Genomic DNA, 24800 nt, shown 5'->3' on the forward strand with positions numbered 1-24800 from the left:
CCTTCTGATCGGGGATGGGAGAGACGAACCTTGGCAGTTGAGCATCGAGCTGGGTGGCAAAGAGGTTGACATCTGGGCAAGGCAGCAAATCCACTGTTAAATCATTGGATGTAGATGCCATTCTGTCGGTCTGGATAGGAAGTCTGCTATGACATTGTTGGTCCCCGCGATGTGTCTTGCTCAGACTTGAAAACACAGGCTGTCAATCGGAAGAACTCAATCGCCAGACACAGAGAGGATGCTGACTTGGTCGAGCCCATCTTGTTGACATACAGGATGACTGAGATGTTGTCTGATTGGACCATGAAGTGCAATGCCTGGAGATCTTCTGCCCAATGGGATACTGCCAGAATGACCACCTTCAACTTCAGGTTGTTGATATGGAGGGTTGTCTCTTCTACGGACCAGCACACTGAAACCTGAAGATCCCAAAGGTGAGCTCCCCAGCCAATGGTTGACCCAAGTGTTGAGTCAGGATGAATGGCTTCAAAAAAATGTTCGACTTCTGCAGCCACAACTGAATATGGTGCAGTGAAAGCGGGAGACGGATGGGAATCCATCAGTTGTCGTCCTGGAGATTGGGCTTCAGGAAACACTGAAACGGACGTAGATGGAGTTGGCCCCTCTGAGTGATTGTTTGTGCTGACCTTTTGTTTAGGAGAAAATGAGTGTCAATGCAGATGAAACTATTATATATATATATATATATATATATATATATATATATATATATATATATATATATATATATATATATATATATATATATATATAATGACTAACAGTTAGATGTATGCCATTTTCAATCATGCTGAATGAATGTTTATACAATATCTATGACTAATGTGCGAGTCGCAGAGTCTCTGCCCAATGTGATAAAATAACAACTCTTACCATTGCACACTCATAACTAATCCAGATCAGCTTGACATTTCTTCAGCTATATTTATTGAAGAATTGTTTCTGTTGCAAAGCCACTTGATCTATGTCATAAATTGGTCATAAAGACTGGTACCAAGTGTTGTAAACTTTAAAGTAAGTTACACAATCAGGTAGTTTCTTTTCTTCACCTGCCCACTCTCTTGCTGGTTGAGGTTGGGAGATGAGAAACCCGTAAAAAACATGCCTCTGACAAAACAAAGCAACAGAAAACAGGAGATATAAATACACAATTCCCAAACTGCATGTGTCTCTATGTCATAAAATAAAGACTATCTTACGTACACAGGCACCTTAAAATTTAATCTTTGAAAAATTCAAACCAATCAACATTCCATGATGTGAAAGAAGTCGTACTTTCTAAAGACCCTTGATACACAGAGAGTAATGCATCATGCACATAATTAATCAAAGCAACCAAGTATATCCAGTAGCTCAGCTCCATATCTGCAGCAAAGAGTAAGAGCCCTTGGCCGTTCTCACAGGATTATCAAACACGATACCACACAACTAATGAAGAACAAAACGATGACCGGCAGCCAAACTGACTGTGGGCGGCGTGGAACCCTCCCATGATGTAACTTTGAGTCTACATTTTAAAAAGGAAAAAATACAAACGACCTTGACCTTCATGCAGACCGATATTTACATGAAGAACATGACATCATGTATGTTTAATGATGATCCATCTGACGCTGTCTGAACATTCTCAGTTGATCGTAGGGAAGGACCATCATGCACCTCTTGGACCTCCAAGCATAATAACCTGCTGACATACACCTGGTGAGGCAGACGTGACAAATCTATCTTTAGGTACTAATCAGCCTCATGTCGGACGGACAACAAAATGCTTAAGCTGAGATTAAATACAGGTTTAAACTGACAGATTCCAGTCACCAGGGAGGGACAATCAATAGATGGAACAGCGAATCCGATGAACGCATGCTTTATGGTAAGTTCTGTAATGTAAGGGGCTTTTAAGACAAGACAGAAATGTAACTTGAGGATGGTGGTGACCAATGGTTAGGTGGACTCTGAATAAGTTACTTCTGTCACTGTCTCAAGGACATCCCACTATGTCATAGAAGCAGTGCCAACACATGCATACAGTCAAACCCCATTAATCCAGACAGTGCCAACACATGCATAGTCAAACCCCATTAATCCAGACAGTGCCAACACATGCATACAGTCAAACCCCATTAGTCCAGACAATGCCAACACATGCATACAGTCAAACCCCATTAATCCAGAAAATGCCAACACATACATACAGTCAAACCCCATTAATCTGGACAGAGCCAACACATGCATACAGTCAAACCCTATTAATCCCGACAGTGCCAACACATGCATACAGTCAAACCCCATTAATCCAGACAGTGCCAACACATACATACAGTCAAACCCCATTAATCCAGACAGTGCCAACACATACATACAGTCAAACCCCATTAATCTTGACAGAGCCAACACATGCATACAGTCAAACCCCATTAATCCAGACAGTGCCAACATATGCATACAGTCAAACCCCATTAATCCAGACAATGCCAACACATACATACAGTCAAACCCCATTAATCTGGACAGAGCCAACACATGCATAGTCAAACCCCATTAATCCTGACAGTGCCAACACATGCATACAGTCAAACCCCATTAATCTTGACAGTGCCAACACATGCATACAGTCAAACCCCATTAATCCTGACAGTGCCAACACATGCATACAGTCAAACCCCATTAATCTGGACCGTGCAGTTTCATTTGTGTTCAAACAAGCCTGAATTCAGAAATCACTGGACTATATATAACCATTCCAGATAGTAATTTGAAGACATTGTTTCCAGATGAACAGGGTCTGGACTAACAAGGTGTCACTGTGAATATATCGTTAACAGATTAAAACTGTAAACATTACAAAATCAGTAATATCGTATCAGTGGAATAATGCAACATAAACCCTCCCATTCTGTTACCAGCCAATCAGGACACAGTAATCCTTTAATCAGGCATGGCCTTAAAAAGAAATCAGCAAAACAATTGCTTGGATAGCCAATCAAAATGCCATGGAATCACTTGCAATTTATTTATATAGACTCTATAGATACATAGTGAAAGCTGTGCAGCATTAAAAATGCCAAGTTATAACTCACCAAAACTGCCAAGTTGAAATGTGAGGGTATGCGTGGACTTTGTTTAACACCACGGTCAGCAATGATCGAGCTATATAATGTTGACTTGTAAAAATCTCATCAGGGTCCTATAAACTTGTGGTTGATAGCATGAGCAATGATCAATGCCACCAGAGTGAGTGTTCCATTTATATCATGACATTACAGCTTAATGTGGGAGGAAAGCCCAAAGTGATGCAGGTCTCATTATGGTGACAAACCCAGAAACATTATCATGGCTAATCACAGGTTCTGGCACATCAACTCTTACAACAAACATGGAATACTATGGGGATCTTCTCTTGCTGGGAATCCCCACAGGGTGACAGATACCAACATGAGCAGACGGCAAACTGTCAATGTCTTTATTACCACAATCCTAACTGGATCAGGCAAACTAGGATTCAATCAGGCCATAATACATTTATTACTGTGATTCCCTCTCCTCCTTCTCACTACAAACTGCCTGCCTCACATTATTGCATTATACCACAGTTCCAAAGAAAATCATTCTGTCCAAAGAAAATCACTGAATGTGTTGTCCTATTTCTTTACTTTCTTCTCCTTGGTTTTGGTTTAACAGGTCTAGACGCAACACCAGATTTCAAGGCCTACGCAAATTTCAATGCTGCACTCAGATTACTGGGTGTTTTGAGATATATTTGACATGCCCGAAAAGAAGGATAAGTCTTCACTAAAGCAATGTAATTCTTTATTGGCACCTTTACCTTGAGATTTCAGTGATGCCTTCAAATTACAAGGTAAGTCATTATCAAACTCAATTCACCATACACCTTGTCATCACAAGGCAAGAGAGGTAACCCATTCAAAATGGCGGCAATATTACTAGCGATAGAAAACTTTCTGACACATTTTCTCTGTTAAATGCAATAACTTTAAAAGTGCAAAAAAGGAAAGTGCTCTGCATTCATTTCTAACGTTATTTCTTGCGTTTTAACTTCTCTAAATTAAAAAAATGGACCGTACCTCAAAGTTTGAATACGGCAGACGTTAACTGGATTCACTAGCAAGGTAATGATTTGATTGGTTTATCTGGATCCTCTCATGTCATATCGAAATGATTTGTAAACAAAATTTGCTGAAAACAAAACTTTACAGTATTTTGAAGATATACAAGGGGTTACATGATAATTATGTTCCAGGCCGATGGCAAGCCATAATGATACGAGAGTAGTGGTCGATATGACAAATTTACGTACAACTTCAAATCTGGTGTTGCAAACGGACCTGTTTAATGCTGCCAACTTAATGTGGGAGGAAAGCCTGAAGTGATGTAAATCTCAGACGTTTACAACCTCACTGAAATATTTCTTTCAATACTATGAAACCCATCATCAACAGTTATTGTAGACAGATTTCCTGAAAAGTTTGTTGATCTAAAAAGGAATATGAAAAAGTAAAATGCCTCCAATATATGCTCGAGTTGGACAAAAACTGAATCCATTGTGGCCAAAGAAAACTTTCTACTTGTGCAATAATGAGCGAGTATAGTCTTCTAGCAATATTCCAGCAATATCACAGAGAGGGACACCAGAAATGACCTTCACACATTGTACCCATGTGGGGCATCGTACCCGGGTTTTCAACATGATGAGCGAACGCATTGACCACAAGTCTACCCCATCGCCCCGTGTACAATTGGCATACAATGAAGGTCATCCCCCTCAACAACATCCTGATTCTGATACATGGTCAACTTGTAGCAGCTGATGCCTACTTCACTCAGCTAAAGATGCTGTTGACCAATGCCTGTTTCAGCACATCCATCAGACAAGAACAATGATTACATAAATGACCATTACCATTACCATTTGGAAAGCCCATTGAGGACAGATGTACTCTACTTATACACAGACATTAACTATTGTAAAGTCTTGCCTTATGGGGAGAATCACTTAAACAGCTTAAGGATTAACTATGTACCGAGTCCGGTTGAATTTACCACGTTAAATCTGACTTTGGGCTGTCAACTTCACTGACAGACAGCAACATGTAACATCATCTAACTGTTGTAGAAATCTATACAGTGGAGGACATGAGTCATGATATTCTGGAGTCATAATCACTATCTGTCTGTCCGTCTGTCTGTCTTACAGGGATCAGGGACGCACCTGAGTTGTAATCACTGTCTGACAGGGATCAGGGACGCACCTGAGTTGTAATCACTGTCTGTCAGGGATCAGGGATACAGGAAGCTGGGTTGTAATCACTGTCTGTCAGGGATCAGGGATACAGGAAGCTGGGTTGTAATCACTGTCTGTCAGGGATCAGGGATGCACCTGAGTTGTAATCACTGTCTGACAGGGATCAGGGACGCACCTGAGTTGTAATCACTGTCTGTCTGGGATCAGGGATACAGGAAGCTGGGTTGTAATCACTGTCTGTCAGGGATCAGGGATACAGGAAGCTGGGTTGTAATCACTGTCTGTCAGGGATCAGGGATACAGGAAGCTGCGTTGTAATCACTGTCTGTCTGTGATCAGGGATACAGGAAGCTGGGTTGTAATCACTGTCTGACAGGGATCAGGGATACAGGAAGCTGGGTTGTAATCACTGTCTGTCAGGGATCAGGGATACAGGAAGCTGGGTTGTAATCACTGTCTATCTGGGATCAGGGATACAGGAAGCTGGGTTGTAATCACTGTCTGTCAGGGATCAGGGATACAGGAAGCTGGGTTGTAATCACTGTCTGTCAGGGATCAGGGATACAGGAAGCTGGGTTGCAATCACTGTCTGTCAGGGATCGGGGATACAGGAAGCTGGGTTGTAATCACTACATGGAAACAAACAGGAATTCTGCCTAGTGTTGATGTTACCTGCCAGCACAGACAAGAGTCTATGGTCATTTCATGACACAACATCTTCCCAGTTACCCACACTCCTCATATTATACTGGGTTGAGTACAATAGGGAAGTTGTGGTTGACTAGGCAATGATATTGGTGTCATACTGCAGTGACACAACAAATTACTCATTAACTGTTGATTCAAAACCAAGCCCTTTGTTGTATTGACCTACCAACATGACAATGAAATCATTGAACTTACAAACAATGATGTTTCAACACAGAATAATTAACAAGGTGTCGGCAGCTGGATAATGTATAATTCCTCTACACCCATGTGCTGCCTACACACATGCATGGCTGACTCCACATCCTTCATCTACGCAGATTAATTACACCTGTTGTCACCTACATTCTCATTACAGCCAGCCAGGTGATACAGTAAATCAATTTTCAAGTGAGACATCATATAGGACATGTACCAACCACGGTGTGTGTTCCTTCAGTACCACATTTCATTTCTATCTACAACTTATTTAACACAGACAAAGCCCAATACATGTATGTTTCTGTTGTCCACTTTCAAGGTATTGTACACAGACAAGGCACAATACATGAATGTGTCAATAGTTAGCCTATAGCTCTAAAGCAAATTGGTTTGTTTGTTTATTTGTTTGTTGTTTGTTGTTTAATGCCACACTCATCAAAATTCGAGCTATATGACGCGGTCTGTAAATAATCGGGTCTGGACAAGACAAACCAGTGAGTGACATCATGAGCATCGATCCACGCAATTGTGATGAGATGACATGCATGAACCAAGTTAGCAAGCCTGACCACCCGATCCTGTTAGTCGCCTCTTTTTCAGAGGCTTTTACTGCAAGCATGGGTTGCTGAAGATCTATTCTACAGCAAAGTGGTGTAGGCACAGTTCTGAAGTGACTCATGTCTCAATAGTGGGCAGATAGATCTCAGGCAAAGTGGTGTAGGCACAGTTCTGAAGTGTCTCATGTATCAATAGTGAGCAGATAGATCTCAGGCAAAGTGGTGTAGGCACAGTTCTGAAGTGTCTCATGTGTCAATAGTGGGCAGATAGATCTCAGGCAAAGTGGTGTAGGCACAGTTCTGAAGTGTCTCATGTATCAATAGTGAGCAGATAGATCTCAGGCAAAGTGGTGTAGGCACAGTTCTGAAGTGTCTCATGTATCAATAGTGAGCATGTAGATCTTAGGCAAAGTGGTGTAGGCACAGTTCTGAAGTGTCTCATGTATCAATAGTGAGCATATAGATCTCAGGCAAAGTGGTGTAGGCACAGTTCTGAAGTGTCTCATGTATCAATAGTGAGCAGATAGATCTCAGGCAAAGTGGTGTAGGCACAGTTCTGAAGTGTCTCATGTATCAATAGTGAGCAGATAGATCTCAGGCAAAGTGGTGTAGGCACAGTTTAAAAGAATGTTATGTATCAATATGCAGTTTATCAAGATCTATACTGTGATAAAACGGGTCTTACATCGCGAAAAAGCATCAAATCCCGTGAGTACCTTGATTAAAAACATGAAAAGATTTGTAAAATATCTGCTGACAACGAGTTGGCGGTGCACATGCTTTGCAAATCCTGCAATCGACCGAAATCTGCACGACAGTTTACAAACCGGATTTAGATTTTGGTGCGCGATTTTGATTGGACTATGCATAGACTCGTTAGTCCATGCAGCCAAAATGTAACTCCATAATACCAGCCTAGTTCGGCAAGGGTGGAAACTGGACTTTTGTAGTCAGTTAACTCTCTTGCCTCGGGAAGATGCTTGATTGCCAGTCCCAGAACATGCCTACAACCTCCAACAAGATCAATACAACCTGGATGGAAGTAACCATCATTGACTGAGCATGTCTAGCATTGATTATTGGCATTAGGTGTTCAGTTAATCTGAAAATCATGCCATACTATGAATGACATTCTATTTCACAATCACACATTTCACTTGTTTACAGAAATATAAGTGACAAGACCATTTCCATAATCATAAGAAATCTCTGCTGAAAACCGAGCCAGTTGTATAAATCCCATTTCATCATGAGCATTTGTTCATGAATCATTATCCAATAGTGATGATACCAGGTATTCGCAACACATTCAATGAGATAAAAAAAAGTCCAAACAAGAGGTAAGTCCAAACTAATCTAACTAAAGTTACCAATGAGTGAGTGAGTATTGTTTTACGCCGCTTTTAGCAATATTCCAGCAATATCACGGCGGGGGACACCAGAAATGGGCTTCACACATTGTACCCATGTCGGGAATCGAACCCGGGTCTTCGGCGTGACGAGCGAAGGCTTTAACCACTAGGCTACCCGACCGCCATAGTTACCAATGAACAAAGGGAGATGTCTAGAAATTGGTCCATTAATCCATTTGAAGGTATGTCCATTGGCATTCAAATATATCCCATTGGAATCCTAACCACGGCTGTGATTATTATTATTCATCCAATACAATCCTACTGATCATGATATCCTACAGGGATTCCAGACTTACCTGCTTTCACTGTTTCCAGCCTGGGGCACACAAGTCACTAACCACAACATCTAGAATCTCATCAGGGTCCTATAAACTTGTGGTTGATAGCATGAGCAATGATCAATGCCACCAGAGTGAGTGTTCCATTTATATCATGACATTACAGCTTAATGTGGGAGGAAAGCCCAAAGTGATGCAGGTCTCATTATGGTGACAAACCCAGAAACATTATCATGGCTAATCACAGGTTCTGGCACATCAACTCTTACAACAAACATGGAATACTATGGGGATCTTCTCTTGCTGGGAATCCCCACAGGGTGACAGATACCAACATGAGCAGACGGCAAACTGTCAATGTCTTTATTACCACAATCCTAACTGGATCAGGCAAACTAGGATTCAATCAGGCCATAATACATTTACTACTGTGATTCCCTCTCCTCCTTCTCACTACAAACAGCCTGCCTCACATTATTGCATTATACCACAGTTCCAAAGAAAATCATTCTGTCCAAAGAAAATCACTGAATGTGTTGTCCTATTTCTTTACTTTCTTCTCCTTGGTTTTGGTTTAACAGGTCTAGACGCAACACCAGATTTCAAGGCCTACGCAAATTTCAATGCTGCACTCAGATTACTGGGTGTTTTGAGATATATTTGACATGCCCGAAAAGAAGGATAAGTCTTCACTAAAGCAATGTAATTCTTTATTGGCACCTTTACCTTGAGATTTCAGTGATGCCTTCAAATTACAAGGTAAGTCATTATCAAACTCAATTCACCATACACCTTGTCATCACAAGGCAAGAGAGGTAACCCATTCAAAATGGCGGCAATATTACTAGCGATAGAAAACTTTCTGACACATTTTCTCTGTTAAATGCAATAACTTTAAAAGTGCAAAAAAGGAAAGTGCTCTGCATTCATTTCTAACGTTATTTCTTGCGTTTTAACTTCTCTAAATTAAAAAAATGGACCGTACCTCAAAGTTTGAATACGGCAGACGTTAACTGGATTCACTAGCAAGGTAATGATTTGATTGGTTTATCTGGATCCTCTCATGTCATATCGAAATGATTTGTAAACAAAATTTGCTGAAAACAAAACTTTACAGTATTTTGAAGATATACAAGGGGTTACATGATAATTATGTTCCAGGCCGATGGCAAGCCATAATGATACAAGAGTAGTGGTCGATATGACAAATTTGCGTACAACTTCAAATCTGGTGTTGCAAACGGACCTGTTTAATGCTGCCAACTTAATGTGGGAGGAAAGCCTGAAGTGATGTAAATCTCAGACGTTTACAACCTCACTGAAATATTTCTTTCAATACTATGAAACCCATCATCAACAGTTATTGTAGACAGATTTCCTGAAAAGTTTGTTGATCTAAAAAGGAATATGAAAAAGTAAAATGCCTCCAATATATGCTCGAGTTGGACAAAAACTGAATCCATTGTGGCCAAAGAAAACTTTCTACTTGTGCAATAATGAGCGAGTATAGTCTTCTAGCAATATTCCAGCAATATCACAGAGAGGGACACCAGAAATGACCTTCACACATTGTACCCATGTGGGGCATCGTACCCGGGTTTTCAACATGATGAGCGAACGCATTGACCACAAGTCCATCGCCCCGTGTACAATTGGCATACAATGAAGGTCATCCCCCTCAACAACATCCTGATTCTGATACATGGTCAACTTGTAGCAGCTGATGCCTACTTCACTCAGCTAAAGATGCTGTTGACCAATGCCTGTTTCAGCACATCCATCAGACAAGAACAATGATTACATAAATGACCATTACCATTACCATTTGGAAATCCCATTGAGGACAGATGTACTCTACTTATACACAGACATTAACCATTGTAAAGTCTTGCCTTATGGGGAGAAGCACTTAAACAGCTTAAGGATTAACTATGTACCGAGTCTGGTTGAATTTACCACGTTAAATCTGACTTTGGGCTGTCAACTTCACTGACAGACAGCAACATGTAACATCATCTAACTGTTATAGAAATCTATACAGTGGAGGACAGGAGTCATGATATTCGGGAGTCATAATCACTATCTGTCTGTCCGTCTGTCTGTCTTTCAGGGATCAGGGACGCACCTGAGTTGTAATCACTGTCTGACAGGGATCAGGGATACAGGAAGCTGGGTTGTAATCACTGTCTGACAGGGATCAGGGACGCACCTGAGTTGTAATCACTGTCTGACAGGGATCAGGGATACAGGAAGCTGGGTTGTAATCACTGTCTGTCGGGGATCAGGGATACAGGAAGCTGGGTTGTAATCACTGTCTGTCAGGGATCAGGGATACAGGAAGCTGGGTTGTAATCACTGTCTGTCAGGGATCAGGGATACAGGAAGCTGGGATGTAATCACTGTCTATCTGGGATCAGGGATACAGGAAGCTGGGTTGCAATCACTGTCTGTCAGGGATCAAGTATACAGGAAGCTGGGTTGTAATCACTGTCTGTCAGGGATCAGGGATACAGGAAGCTGGGTTGTAATCACTGTCTGTCAGGGATCAGGGATACAGGAAGCTGGGTTGTAATCACTGTGTGTCGGGGATCAGGTATACAGGAAGCTGGGTCGTAATCACTGTCTGTCAGGGATCATGGATACAGGAAGCTGGGTTGTAATCACTGTCTGTCGGGGATCAAGGATACAGGAAGCTGGGTTGTAATCATTGTCTGTCAGGGATCAGGGATACAGGAAGCTGGGTTGTAATCACTCTGTCAGGGATCAGGTATACAGGAAGCTGGGTTGTAATCACTGTCTGTCAGGGATCAGGGATACAGGAAGCTGGGTTGTAATCACTGTCTGTCAGGGATCGGGGATACAGGAAGCTGGGTTGTAATCACTGTCTGTCAGGGATCAGGGATACAGGAAGCCTGATTGTAATCACTGTCTGTCAGGGATCAGGGATACAGGAAGCTGGGTTGTAATCACTGTCTATCTGGGATCAGGGATACAGGAAGCTGGGTTGTAATCACTGTCTATCTGGGATCAGGGATACAGGAAGCTGGGTTGTAATCACTGTCTGTCAGGGATCAGGGATACAGGAAGCTGGGTTGTAATCACTGTCTGTCAGGGATCAGGGATACAGGAAGCTGGGTTGTAATCACTACATGGAAACAAACAGGAATTCTGCCTAGTGTTGATGTTACCTGCCAGCACAGACAAGAGTCTATGGTCATTTCATGACACAACATCTTCCCAGTTACCCACACTCCTCATATTATACTGGGCTGAGTACAATAGGGAAGTTGTGGTTGACTAGGCAATGATATTGGTGTCATACTGCAGTGACACAACAAATTACTCATTAACTGATGATTCAAAACCAAGCCCTTTGTTGTATTGACCTACCAACATGACAATGAAATCATTGAACTTACAAACAATGATGTTTCAACACAGAATAATTAACAAGGTGTCGGCAGCTGGATAATGTATAATTCCTCTACACCCATGTGCTGCCTACACACATGCATGGCTGACTCCACATCCTTCATCTACGCAGATTAATTACACCTGTTGTCACCTACATTCTCATTACAGCCAGCCAGGTGATACAGTAAATCAATTTTCAAGTGAGACATCATATAGGACATGTACCAACCACGGTGTGTGTTCCTTTCAGTACCACATTTCATTTCTATCTACAACTTATTTAACACAGACAAAGCCCAATACATGTATGTTTCTGTTGTCCACTTTCAAGGTATTGTATACAGACAAGGCACAATACATGAATGTGTCAATAGTTAGCCTATAGCTCTAAAGCAAAGTGGATTGTTTGTTTATTTGTTTGTTGTTTGTTGTTTAATGCCACACTCATCAAAATTCGAGCTACATGACGCGGTCTGTAAATAATCGGGTCTGGACAAGACAAACCAGTGAGTGACATCATGAGTATCGATCCACGCAATTGTGATGAGATGACATGCATGAACCAAGTTAGCAAGCCTGACCACCCGATCCTGTTAGTCGCCTCTTTTTCAGAGGCTTTTACCACAAGCATGGGTTGCTGAAGATCTATTCTACAGCAAAGTGGTGTGGGCACAGTTCTGAAGTGACTCATGTCTCAATAGTGAGCATAGAGATCTCAGGCAAAGTGGTGTAGGCACAGTTCTGAAGTGTCTCATGTATCAATAGTGAGCATATAGATCTCAGGCAAAGTGGTGTGGGCACAGTTCTGAAGTGTCTCATGTGTCAATAGTGAGCATATAGATCTTAGGCAAAGTGGTGTGGGCACAGTTCTGAAGTGTCTCATGTATCAATAGTGGGCATATAGATCTCAGGCAAAGTGGTGTAGGCACAGTTCTGAAGTGTCTCATGTATCAATAGTGGGCATATAGATCTCAGGCAAAGTGGTGTAGGCACAGTTCTGAAGTGTCTCATGTCTCAATAGTGAGCATGTAGATCTTAGGCAAAGTGGTGTAGGCACAGTTCTGAAGTGTCTCATGTATCAATAGTGAGCATATAGATCTCAGGCAAAGTGGTGTGGGCACAGTTCTGAAGTGTCTCATGTATCAATAGTGAGCATATAGATCTTAGGCAAAGTGGTGTAGGCACAGTTCTGAAGTGTCTCATGTATCAATAGTGGGCATATAGATCTCAGGCAAAGTGGTGTAGGCACAGTTCTGAAGGGTCTCATGTATCAATAGTGAGCATATAGATCCCAGGCAAAGTGGTGTAGGCACAGTTCTGAAGGGTCTCATGTATCAATAGTGAGCATATAGATCTTAGGCAAAGTGGTGTAGGCACAGTTCTGAAGTGTCTCATGTATCAATAGTGGGCATATAGATCTCAGGCAAAGTGGTGTAGGCACAGTTCTGAAGGGTCTCATGATTCAATAGTGAGCATATAGATCTCAGGCAAAGTGGTGTAGGCACAGTTCTGAAGTGTCTCATGTATCAATAGTGGGCATATAGATCTCAGGCAAAGTTGTGTAGGCACAGTTTAAAAGAATGTTATGTATCAATATGCAGTTTATCAAGATCTATACTGTGATAAAACGGGTCTTACATCGCGAAAAAGCATCAAATCCCGTGAGTACCTTGATTAAAAACATGAAAAGATTTGTAAAATATCTGCTGACAACGAGTTGGCGGTGCACATGCTTTGCAAATCCTGCAAGCGACCGAAATCTGCACGACAGTTTACAAACCGGATTTAGATTTTGGTGCGCAATTTTGATTGGACTATGCATAGACTCGCAAGTCCATGCAGCCAAAATGTAACTCCATAATACCAGCCTAGTTCGGCAAGGGTGGAAACTGGACTTTTGTAGTCAGTTAACTCTCTTGCCTCGGGAAGATGCTTGATTGCCAGTCCCAGAACATGCCTACAACCTCCAACAAGATCAATACAACCTGGATGGAAGTAACCATCATTGACTGAGCATGTCTAGCATTGATTATTGGCATTAGGTGTTCAGTTAATCTGAGAATCATGCCATACTATGAATGACATTCTATTTCACAATCACATATTTCACTTGTTTACAGAAATATAAGTGACAAGACCATTTCCATAATCATAAGAAATCTCTGCTGAAAACCGAGCCGGTTGTATAATTCCCATTTCATCATGAGCATTTGTTCATGAATCATTATCCAATAGTGATGATACCAGGTATTCGCAACACATTCAGTGAGATAAAAAAAAAGTCCAAACAAGAGGTAAGTCCAAACTAATCTACCTAAAGTTACCAATGAGTGAGTGAGTATTGTTTTACACCGCTTTTAGCAATATTCCAGCAATATCACGGCGGGGGACACCAGAAATGGGCTTCACACATTGTACCCATGTCGGGAATCGAACCCGGGTCTTCAGCGTGACGAGAGAACACTTTAACCACTAGGCTTCCCGACCGCCCAAGTTACCAATGAACAAAGGGAGATGTCTAGAAATTGGTCCATTAATCCATTTGAAGGTATGTCCATTGGCATTCAAATATATCCCATTGGAATCCTAACCACGGCTGTGATTATTATTATACATCCAATACAATCCTACTGATCATGATATCCTACAGGGATTCCAGACTTACCTGCTTTCACTGTTTCCAGCCTGGGGCACACAAGTCACTAACCACAACATCTAGACCTTGACCAATAACAGGCTCCAGATCAAAGCACAGTCCAACTCTAAAAAGTCATCTTCTTGTGAAATACTTCATAACATGATTTTGAGGAGACATATGGCATGTCCTTTTAAACTTGACCATAACCAAGCCTTCAAATGACATCAAAACAAACAACAAACATTAAACCCTACATATGGCATGTCCTTTTAAACTTGACCATAACCAAGCCTTCAAATGACATCAAAACAAACAACAAACGTTAAACCCTACATATGGCATGTCCTTTTAAACTTGACCATAACCAAGCCTTCAAATGACATCAAAACAAACAACAAACGTTAAACCCTACATATGGCATGTCCTTTTAAACTTGACCATAACCAAGCCTTCAAATGACATAAAAAATGACATCTTGACAATAGAAAACAGCTACCGGTAATTGTAAATGACAATAGCAAAATTCGATAATAAGTGCGTTATAGTATCAAGAATTCAATACTGAACTGAATGGCATGATTACAAGCATATGAAAATCCATTTCTCATTCATACCATCACCGGATGTTGCAAGTCATGTCACCACCGGAGTTGAACAAGGCTATGTATTACAACCAATATTCTTCCCATTCTCTGCGTATGTATTGGACATTATGACGATGCACGTAGCCACACCGACTCAGTGCCTGCCCATTAACTGACAAACACCCTACCATGTCCAAGAACAATATACACACTCATGATGCCACACCATGGTTCAATTAAAAGTGTAACAAAAGGAAATTGATTGCCGGGTGTCAGCGAGTTCAGTCCCACATTGCAACACCACATACTGACTTCCACGCTAACATTCCTGCTATTGTACTGTTCCAGTGATCAAGTACACATCATATCGATCCTATGAAGAGAAACAATTTGCAGTGGTTTGTAGATAGAGATTTTCCTACATATGGTTAGATATCTAATGATACCCATTATGACAATACAAATTAGAGACCAACCATTTGATATTCTGGGGAGGGGAAGTGTGGGTTCGGGGTTTGGGCGCGTGGGGGTTGGTTGTGGGTGGTGCTCTGGAATTTTGTATGGAGACTATATTTTATAAGCTACATCTGGAAAACCAAATATTATTTTAATTAAAACTGTCCCCAAATATATATTTTTTTAAAACTATTTTGCAACAATTGATTTCATAAATGATTTTCCAAAATAAATTTGGGGATGGGGGACGGAGTGTGGGTAAAAATCCCAGGCCCACTCCAGAATATCAAATGGTCGGTCACTTAATCACATAGCTATAGGTTAATACTCGATGCTTGTTTCACTATATCGGAAGCTCAGTATTTTGGAAACTGTTTTTAAATCCTTATTGTGTTATTTTGATGTGTTACTGTCTGTTTGTTTTGTTTGTTGTTTAGCGCCACACTCAGCAATATTCCAGCAAGTGAGGGAATGGGTGAGTGAAGGTCATGTGTTTATGCTGGGCGCCACCAGGGGGCAGGATAGCCTCACACCAGGGCCCACTTGCACAAAGCGATCTTAGCGCTAAGACTATCGTAAGCCTATGTTAAAGTATGGGAGTTACAATCATCTTAGCGCTAAGATCGCTTTGTGCAAGTGGGCCTTGGTATCATCACTATTGATAGTAATTAACAAACACATGCTCATGATATAGTCGGATCATAAAATGGACTCTGCTTTTATAGCTGTCAACACCACTTTTAGCTAAAGTGATGCTGATCTTATACCACTTTGGTGGTACCCACATGCACAGACATGGTGTTGACAAACCAAGAAACCTAATCAGGGTAAACTGGGATTTGAACCCATAGAGGTTTCTAGCACACCGAAGAGACAAAGTGCCATAGACCACTGGACAGCCTTGCCCTATCTTCCAATGAATGCAGCAATTTTATTGATATATAACAGAATTAGCTTATCAAATATCATCCCTATCCCAAAACACCCAGATCTATAGAAGTTATGCCAAAATAAGTCCATTCTTCATTTTCAGCGAGCGAGACTGAAATATTTTATCGTAAGGTCCCAGATACAAAGCTATTCTGTATCGGAACAACAATCTCGTAACCATGGAAATGCCAAAATCAATACATGTAAACAGTTTGGAATGTCAAAAGGCACAGAAGATAACATAATCGATGATTGCTTAAAGTTTCATGGAAGTTTTAAATAGATGTATTTCTCTGAAAAGTAATCAACCCCTTCTCTCAGCAGGGGTGGTTGGGTAGCCTAGTGGTTAAAGTGTTCGCTTGTCACACCGAAGACCAGCGTTCAATTCCTGACATGGGTACAATGTGTGAAGCCCATTTCTGGTGTCCCCTGCCATGATATTGCTGGTAAAAGCAGCATAAAAACTGTACTCACTCACTCACTCACTCACTCACCTCGTTCTCTCAGCAAGTTTGACCTTCTTTCAAATGAAATATCCACAAAAAGTAGCAGAAGCAATGCAAAAAAGTGAGTGAGTGAGTGAGTTGGGTTTAACACCGCTTTTAACAGTATTCGAGTTATATCACAGCGTCAGCGTGTCAGCTAAATGTGGGAGGAAAGCCCAAAGTGGTGCAGGTTTCACACATTTACCACTTCAGTGAAACCCACGAGCACGGGTATGGTGCTGACAAACCTAATAACATAATCGGGGTGAACTGGGATTCAAACCCAGAATCATAGGTTTCTGGCATGCCCAAGGGACGCAACTCTGCACAGCAAATCGCGGCACCTTAGACAGCTGGGACACAATGCAAAAAAGAAAAAGGAATATCATACCACTTACTCATTATATTGAAAAGTGTCAAAGAAAAGGCATTTGCCAAACGAGATTAAGCCTTTGGTCAATATTATATCTGTATCTTTTCTCCATATATCTCTGCATGAAGATCTGATAAACACTCCACAGGTTGTCGTGTCAGGTGGACCTTCAGCCAATCAGTGTCAAGGTAAAATTCTCAGTTTGAGTGAACTGAGCATTGAGAGCAGCATATGTATCAAAACGAACACAAACGGGAAGTTCTGAATGGAATATCATAAAAACTGCACTATAATATTGTTGTGGATATTTTATACACCCTGTCATTTCTGGCATCTACACCTAAAAACGTGTACTTCAGGGGTTAAATTGTCTTCACTGTGTTTCTTTTTTAATTGTTGAGATCAAAGTTTTCGAATCGAGGTGGAAAAAAACCCCAAAACAAATCTTTTGGGGTGGGTGCGCTCAGGAGCAAGCGGAGTGAGGGAGGGAGGGAGCGAATACATCAATAAACTGATCTGTAAAGGGCTTGATTACATTTACAGTCAATTTGAGTCCAACATTTTATAACAAAATGTATAAAAACAAGAATAAATTGAAATCCTGCAATAACAGCATGACAAAACCCTCAACAGCAGGCTAAACAATTCTCTCATTGCATATTATAAAGTAAATATGGAATCATTGCGGGCATCTGCGGGACAATTATCGGATTTATTGTCATAACAGAACAAGCTTCATTCTGTTATCATCCTTCTACATGACAGAACTGACCCTGATCAAACAGAGAATGGATGGGCACAACTAGATCAGAAAGAGTGGGCATGTTTATCTGCAAGCATGTGGGAGTTCTCAGAAAGATAACCTATGGTGCTTCTGCATAATGTATTACTGAATGTCCTTTGTATATTTTACTTCTTTTTCAAATGGGAAATCTAGTTTTTGTTGTGTCATCATCATTTTCAAGTTCTGAAAATAAATATCTTAACCCTTAATATTTCAAATCATAAAAGACCCGTTAAGATCCTGGGTAGAATAGGTCTTCAGCAACCCAATCTTGCCGTTAAAGGCGACTATGCTTTTTGAAAGAGGCGACTAACGGGATCGGGTGGTCAGGTTCGCTGACTTGGTCGATGCATGGATCGATGCTCATGATATCAATCACTGTATTGTCTGGTCTAGAAACGATTATTTACAAAAAGCCGTTATATAGCTGGAATATTGCTCATTGTGGCGTTAAACAACAAACAAACAAACAAATATTAAAAATGTTCAGTTTTGGATGTAACTTTTCTCCAAATTATCAACACCCAGAAGATATATTTAAGCTCAATGTCATCTCATAAATGAAATAAATTTTTAAATAAGTAATTATCTTTCTAATCAAAAGAATTAGGAAGATTAGCAATTGCAAAACTAAGCATTCATAAAAAGAAATGCACTCATCTTGTGATACATGACAATGCACACTTTACACACAAAAGTAATTAAATTCTGACTACAAATGAGTGCAAGTTGGGTCAAGGTAATCACCTGGACACATTCCCACGAGTTAACGACACCCTCCTTTCCAAGAGACGCATACCACAGCACACAAAATCCAGATATTATAAATATGAGGCATCAAAGGTCGATTCTGCACACTTCACTGCTTTGATAATATGTAGATGGCATAAAGAAATCTAAAGTCGCCCAAAGGTAATAATTGGACTATGTATAATAATGTCAATAATTTAGCACTCGACAAAATGATCCACGCCATGCTCGTCTTCCACTCCATCATTGATAAAGGTGGCCAAAGAGTATTAACACGGGGCTTCCTGGAGAGTTGCACAGCCAAAATAGCAGCAGAGCTGTTTACAAGGGATCTGACATTATAAGAAATAGCCCAGACACAATAATACTAACTGGAGGATGCTCAAGGAGTGACCTATCGGCTCCCCACTATCGGTCAGCTGATCACAGCTACTGAGACTGGAAGAAGTCGGTTAGACACAAAACATTCACTGCAGGTTAGCATAACAAGAATCAGTTGGCAAAATTCTTACTAGTTTACATTTGTCCTTAATCTGTAGACTATCAGGTACATGTTGATAATTATTACATTCTGCTCAATATTTATACAGGTGGAAATCATATCTTTGCAAGTTCTGAAATATCCAAGGATATTATCATGTGAACATTATAGTGAAAATAACAGCTTGATCATGAAGAGACAAGCAGTGGTACCTATAGTGTTTATAAAGATAAGAGCTATTCATTTTCTTGATCAAGACTCTTTCCTTAAAAAGATGAAATATTTACATTTCAGGTGTAATAAAATAGACCAAAAACCAAAAGCAAATACTGTATTCGACGTATGGCGCTCTCAAAATTAGAAATAGGGGGCTCTTACTAGAATATTATTTTGGTGAAAAAAAACTGAGTTGAAAGATAAATATAGTTATTTATGCTGAAATGTTTATGTACGACAGATATATTTTTCCATAATTCAATTACCCATAATTAAGGGTGCATATAACCTATAGTGCTTATTATACGCGAATAAATACGTCTTCTGTACATTGATCAATCGGAAGGGGTGCTAATTGGGATTGTTATATCTTAGCAAATGTCACCATGGGCGCTTATTACGTTGAATACGGTAAAACAATTTGAGGTTCTATATAGCATGATCGGGAGTTATCTGAGTAAGCATGGCCTCTCTCCAACACACAGTGTACACACCATCAGTCAGCCAGTCTCAGATACAGGCACAGGACAAACAACCAAGCAGCATGCTGGCATCATCTTCAAGACTCACATGCATGTTCTTTGACAAAAACAATCTAATTTGTATTTTTGATTTCAACCATCTTGGTTGATTCAAGGCAAGAGATCACTGAATGATAAAAAATAGTATTTGTGGAGTTGATTTGAGATTAATTAAAAACTCTTGAAACAAAATGTCTAATCAATACTAAATACACAACTCATATTTTAACTCATACTACATGGATTTAAAAAAAATCTTTTTAACATATGCCAAATAGCTTTTGTTTGTTTGTTTGTTTGTTTGTTGTTTTATGCCGCACTCAGCAAAATTCCAGCTATATGACGGTTGTCTGTACATAATCATGTCTGGACTAGACAGTCCAGTGATTGACATTATGAGCATCGATCCCAAAAATTGGGATATGATGACATGCATCAACCAAGTCAGCGAGCCTGACCAACCAATCCCGTGGGTCGTCTCGTACAACAAGCATAATCACCCTTTATGGCAGGCATGGTTTGCTGAAGACCTATTCCAACCCGGATCTTCGCGGGTCTGGCAAATATCTCAATTTAAACCTGTCACCCGAGCAAGCATGTGACCAGTTCTTTCCTTCTCATCCCCCAGTGAAGCCATGTTTACGTTTTCACCCTCACTGATAGTATGATCGGTGAGGATGTTCTTGCAGGGTGATGATGCAACACCTCAAGTCATCGTGGAAATTTACTGAGCTAAAATAGATCAATGAATCACATGTCCTGAATCTCATCTCCCTGTCTGCCCTGCACATAAGCAACATACGGCAAGCATGTCATTCATAGATCAATCAAAAGACGAAATCTACATTTAGATAGAATTGTAAATTCACTTATGTTGATGTAAATGGAGGCCTGGATATTTCATAAATGACTCATCTTCATCCCGATGTTGGAATAATGTTTATTTTTAGACATTAGCAACATTAACAATTACAATGTGTATGTATGAAGAGTTTTCAATTAACATACTGGCATATTTCTGAGTTTCTTATTTAACAAAGTAGGGAAAGAGGCATTCTAGTTTCTGAACAATATTCTTCACAATTTCTTTGGGCAGGTTTATGATTATTTTAATAAGTTTCAAGGGTTGACTGATAAGTTCTAAGGCTCAAATGTTATTTTGAAAAGTAAATAATTTCAAGGTCAAGTCTTTCTATTGTTTGTTTGTTGTTTAACGCTGCACTCAGCAATATTACAGCCACATGATGGCGGTCTGTAAATAATCGTGTCGGACCAGACAATCCAGTGATTGTCCGACTAAAGAACCATCCTTCCTTATCGGTCTGCAATATCATGCCAAGGCAATATAACAATAAACAAGGGCAAAAGTGAGCGTGGCTCACTAATAACCCCAACCCGCCTAGTGTGTCAGTAGTTTAATTAATTAATTAATAATGGATAGGGTTAGGGTTTGAAAAATTCATAAAAACATTTTTTTTCTTTTGACTGCACCCCTCCATATGACACAGATTATATGTACTAAGTTTGAGATGAATCCAGTGAAAAGTTTAAGAGAAATCGCGGGGATAAAGTTTTCGGACGGATGGACAGACGGACGGACGGAACCTTGGTATAATAATGTGCATATTTATAATGCCACAAATCCACACGCTAAAGTATGCTCAAAGCGCTACATTATCACCCCGGTCAATAGATCAGTGTGCAGTTGATCATCAAAAGCTGTGATGCCTAGAAGATTAACAGTCATTACCCTGTTATTCTACGGGGGACCCACCTTCACTGCTGGGAGAACAGAGGCATATTACGAACAAAGTCATTTACCTTAGGAGACACCAAAACAACAGTTTTTGACTGGATAAGAACTGCTACAGTGAGTGAGTGAGTGAGTATGGTTTTAGGCTGCTTTTAGCAATATTCCAGCAATATCACGGCGGGGGACACCACAAATGGGCTTCACACATTGTAGAACTGCTACAAGAGCAAAAGACAAGGGTTCCCATCTGATAAGAGTCATCAACTCTGTTCATCTGATACGATATAGAGTGTGTGTGAGCAAGTGAGTGAGTGAGTGAGTGAGTGAGTGAGTGAGTGAGTTGGGTTTAATGCAGCTTGAACAATATTCCAGTTATATGACGGCATGTCAACTTAATGTGGGAGGAAAGCCCGAAGTGATTGATGCAGGTCTCAGACATTCACCTCTTTGGTGAATCCCACAAGCATGGTTATGGTGCTGACAAACCTGGAAAGATAATCAGGGCAAACTGGGATTTGAACCCATGATCAGAGGTTTCTGGTGCCCCCAAAGGAAATTGTTATGCCTAAGACAACAATCATCAACTGCCTGCTCATCTGGTTAGATTCAATAACATTTCAATCCCAACCTCATCACAATGTTGGATTGAAGTCTGAAGGGAAGGTGTAAACAACATTGCCAGTGACATTACAGCCATATATAACATGAGTGAGTGAGTTGGGTTTAACGCCACTTTTAACAGTATTCCAGTTATATCACGGTGTGTCAGCTTAATGTGGGAGGAAAGCCCGAAGTGATGCAGGTCTCAGATGTTTACCACTTCGGTGAAACCCTGGAGCACGGGTATGGTGCTGACAAACCTAGAAACATAATCGGGGCGAACCGGGATTCGAACCCACAATCGTAGGTTTCTGGCGTGCCCAAGGGACACAACTCTGTAAAGCGAATCGCTGCGCCTTAGACGACTGAGCTTCCCGTGCCTCCATATATAACATGAGTCCATGGAGTTAATGCTGATACATCGTGTACCTACTTCCCCTGCGTACAAACAACCATATTGACATGAGATCCAGGTGTATGGCCTTGTATTCAATCACCCAGGGGACTATTAATTCCAGGCACACATTGAGAGTAGGTGACATCCCCATATTGACGCCCTGCAATAATTACAGTCATCACTCAATGAAGGACTTCTCAGTAGGCGACAGAAACAGGGACTGAGCAGAGAAGAGTGGCTTCTGTTGTGATTAAGCCATAGTCAGCAATAGATGCAATATAACTCATGAATATTAATTAGACCGTTCGCTACGTTAACAGATCGTTATTATAACAGAAACAAACATATGTTTTCCATGTATATCTAAAATGATATTATTTTTTATTAATTGTCTGGTGAATTAAACAATATAAATTGATACAATTCATAATTCATCATATTATGAATACGTAAACTTGTACTGTGTGAAAAGTCGTACTAAAATACGCTATTTGAAGGGGGCTAGCCTAAAAGCAAATGTCCGATGAGTGTGTGAGTGTGTGAGTGAGTGTGTGAGTGAGTGAGCGAGCGAGGTTTTACACTGCTTTTTTCGCAATATTCCAGCAATATCACGGCTGGGGGACACCAGAAATGGGCTTCACACATTGTACCCATGTCAGGATTCGAATAGGGTCTTCGGCGTGACGAGCGAACGCTTTAACCACTAGGCTATATGACTGCCCCCTTGTAACTAATCAAGTGATTGATATTATGAGTAATGAACCATTCCATTGAGCATCAGCACACATTAATACCAGCTGCTGTAATATAACTGCAACTTTGTTTAACACCAGGGTGCCGTTGTACAAAACATCCTTAGCACTAAAACTGTCATAAATCTATGTTAAGGTATGTGTGTTACGATCACCTTATGGCTAAGATTGGCACCCAGGGTCATAATAACCAACAAGGTAGCCAAGACAACAAGGTAACCCAGACAACAAGGTAACCCAGATAACAAGGTAACCAAGACAAGATAATCCAGATAACAAGGTAACTAAGGTAACAAGGTAACCAAGACAACAAGGTAATCAAGACAAGGTAACCAAGATAACAAGGTAACCAAGGTAGCAAGGTAACCAAGATAACAAGGAAACTAAGAACAGAGGAACCAATGGCACTGTGAACTTGATGTCATCTATCACCACCAGGCACAAAAAAATAACCCAGCATTGGCTGCAAGGTGGTCAATCTGGGTGATCATCCATCACCACCAGGCACTATGACGAAGAATAACCTAGCCTTGGCTCCAAGGTGGCAAATTTGGGTGATCATCCATCACCTTCAGGCATAAAGCAATAACCCAGCCATGGCTGCAAGGTGGTCAATCTGGGTGATCATTCATCACCACCAGGCACAAAGCAATAACCCAACCATGGCTGCAAGGTGGTCAGTCTGGGTGATCATCCATCACCACCAGGCACTATGACGAAGCAATAACCCAACCATGGCTGCAAGGTGGACAATCTAGGTGATCATCCATCACCACCAGGCACAAAGCAATAACCCAGCCATGGCTGCAAGGTGGTCAATCTGGGTGATCATCCATCACCACCAGGCACAAAGCAATAACCCAACCATGGCTGCAAGGTGGACAATCTGGGTGATCATCCATCACCACCAGGAACGAAGCAATAACCCAACCATGGCTGCAAGGTGGTCAGTCTGGGTGATCATCCATCACCACCAGGCACAAAGCAATAACCCAACCATGGCTGCAAGGTGGTCAGTCTGGGTGATCATCCATCACCACCAGGCACTATGACGAAGCAATAACCCAACCATAGCTGCAAGGTGGACAATCTGGGTGATCATCCATCACCACCAGGCACAAAGCAATAACCAAACCATGGCTGCAAGCTGGACAATCTGGGTGATCATCCATCACACCCAGGAATGAAGCAATAACCCAACCATGGCTGCAAGGTGGACAATGTGG

The 24800-nt window shown here is 40.9% G+C and overlaps 1 protein-coding gene across 4 annotated transcripts in view; it reads right to left on the reverse strand.

The window, feature by feature from the left end:
- The window catches only part of LOC139467396 (G protein-activated inward rectifier potassium channel 3-like), a 135351-nt gene that overhangs the window by 108402 nt on the left and 2149 nt on the right, over positions 1-24800 (reverse strand). Inside the window, exon 1 of one of the 4 annotated variants that reach the window (XM_071248937.1) lies at positions 18852-18935. The exons of 2 other annotated variants lie outside the window; for them this stretch is intronic. The gene's annotated coding sequence lies outside the window, so the exon portion shown is untranslated. Of the gene's footprint in view, positions 1-15106; positions 15180-18851; positions 18936-24800 lie in introns of those variants that run through there. One more of the 4 variants, XM_071248936.1, reaches the window with a different exon arrangement.

The sequence above is a fragment of the Haliotis cracherodii genome, unplaced genomic scaffold, assembly GCF_022045235.1.
Source record: "Haliotis cracherodii isolate W230 unplaced genomic scaffold, xgHalCrac1.p SCAF_2, whole genome shotgun sequence".
Lineage (NCBI taxonomy): Eukaryota > Metazoa > Mollusca > Gastropoda > Lepetellida > Haliotidae > Haliotis > Haliotis cracherodii.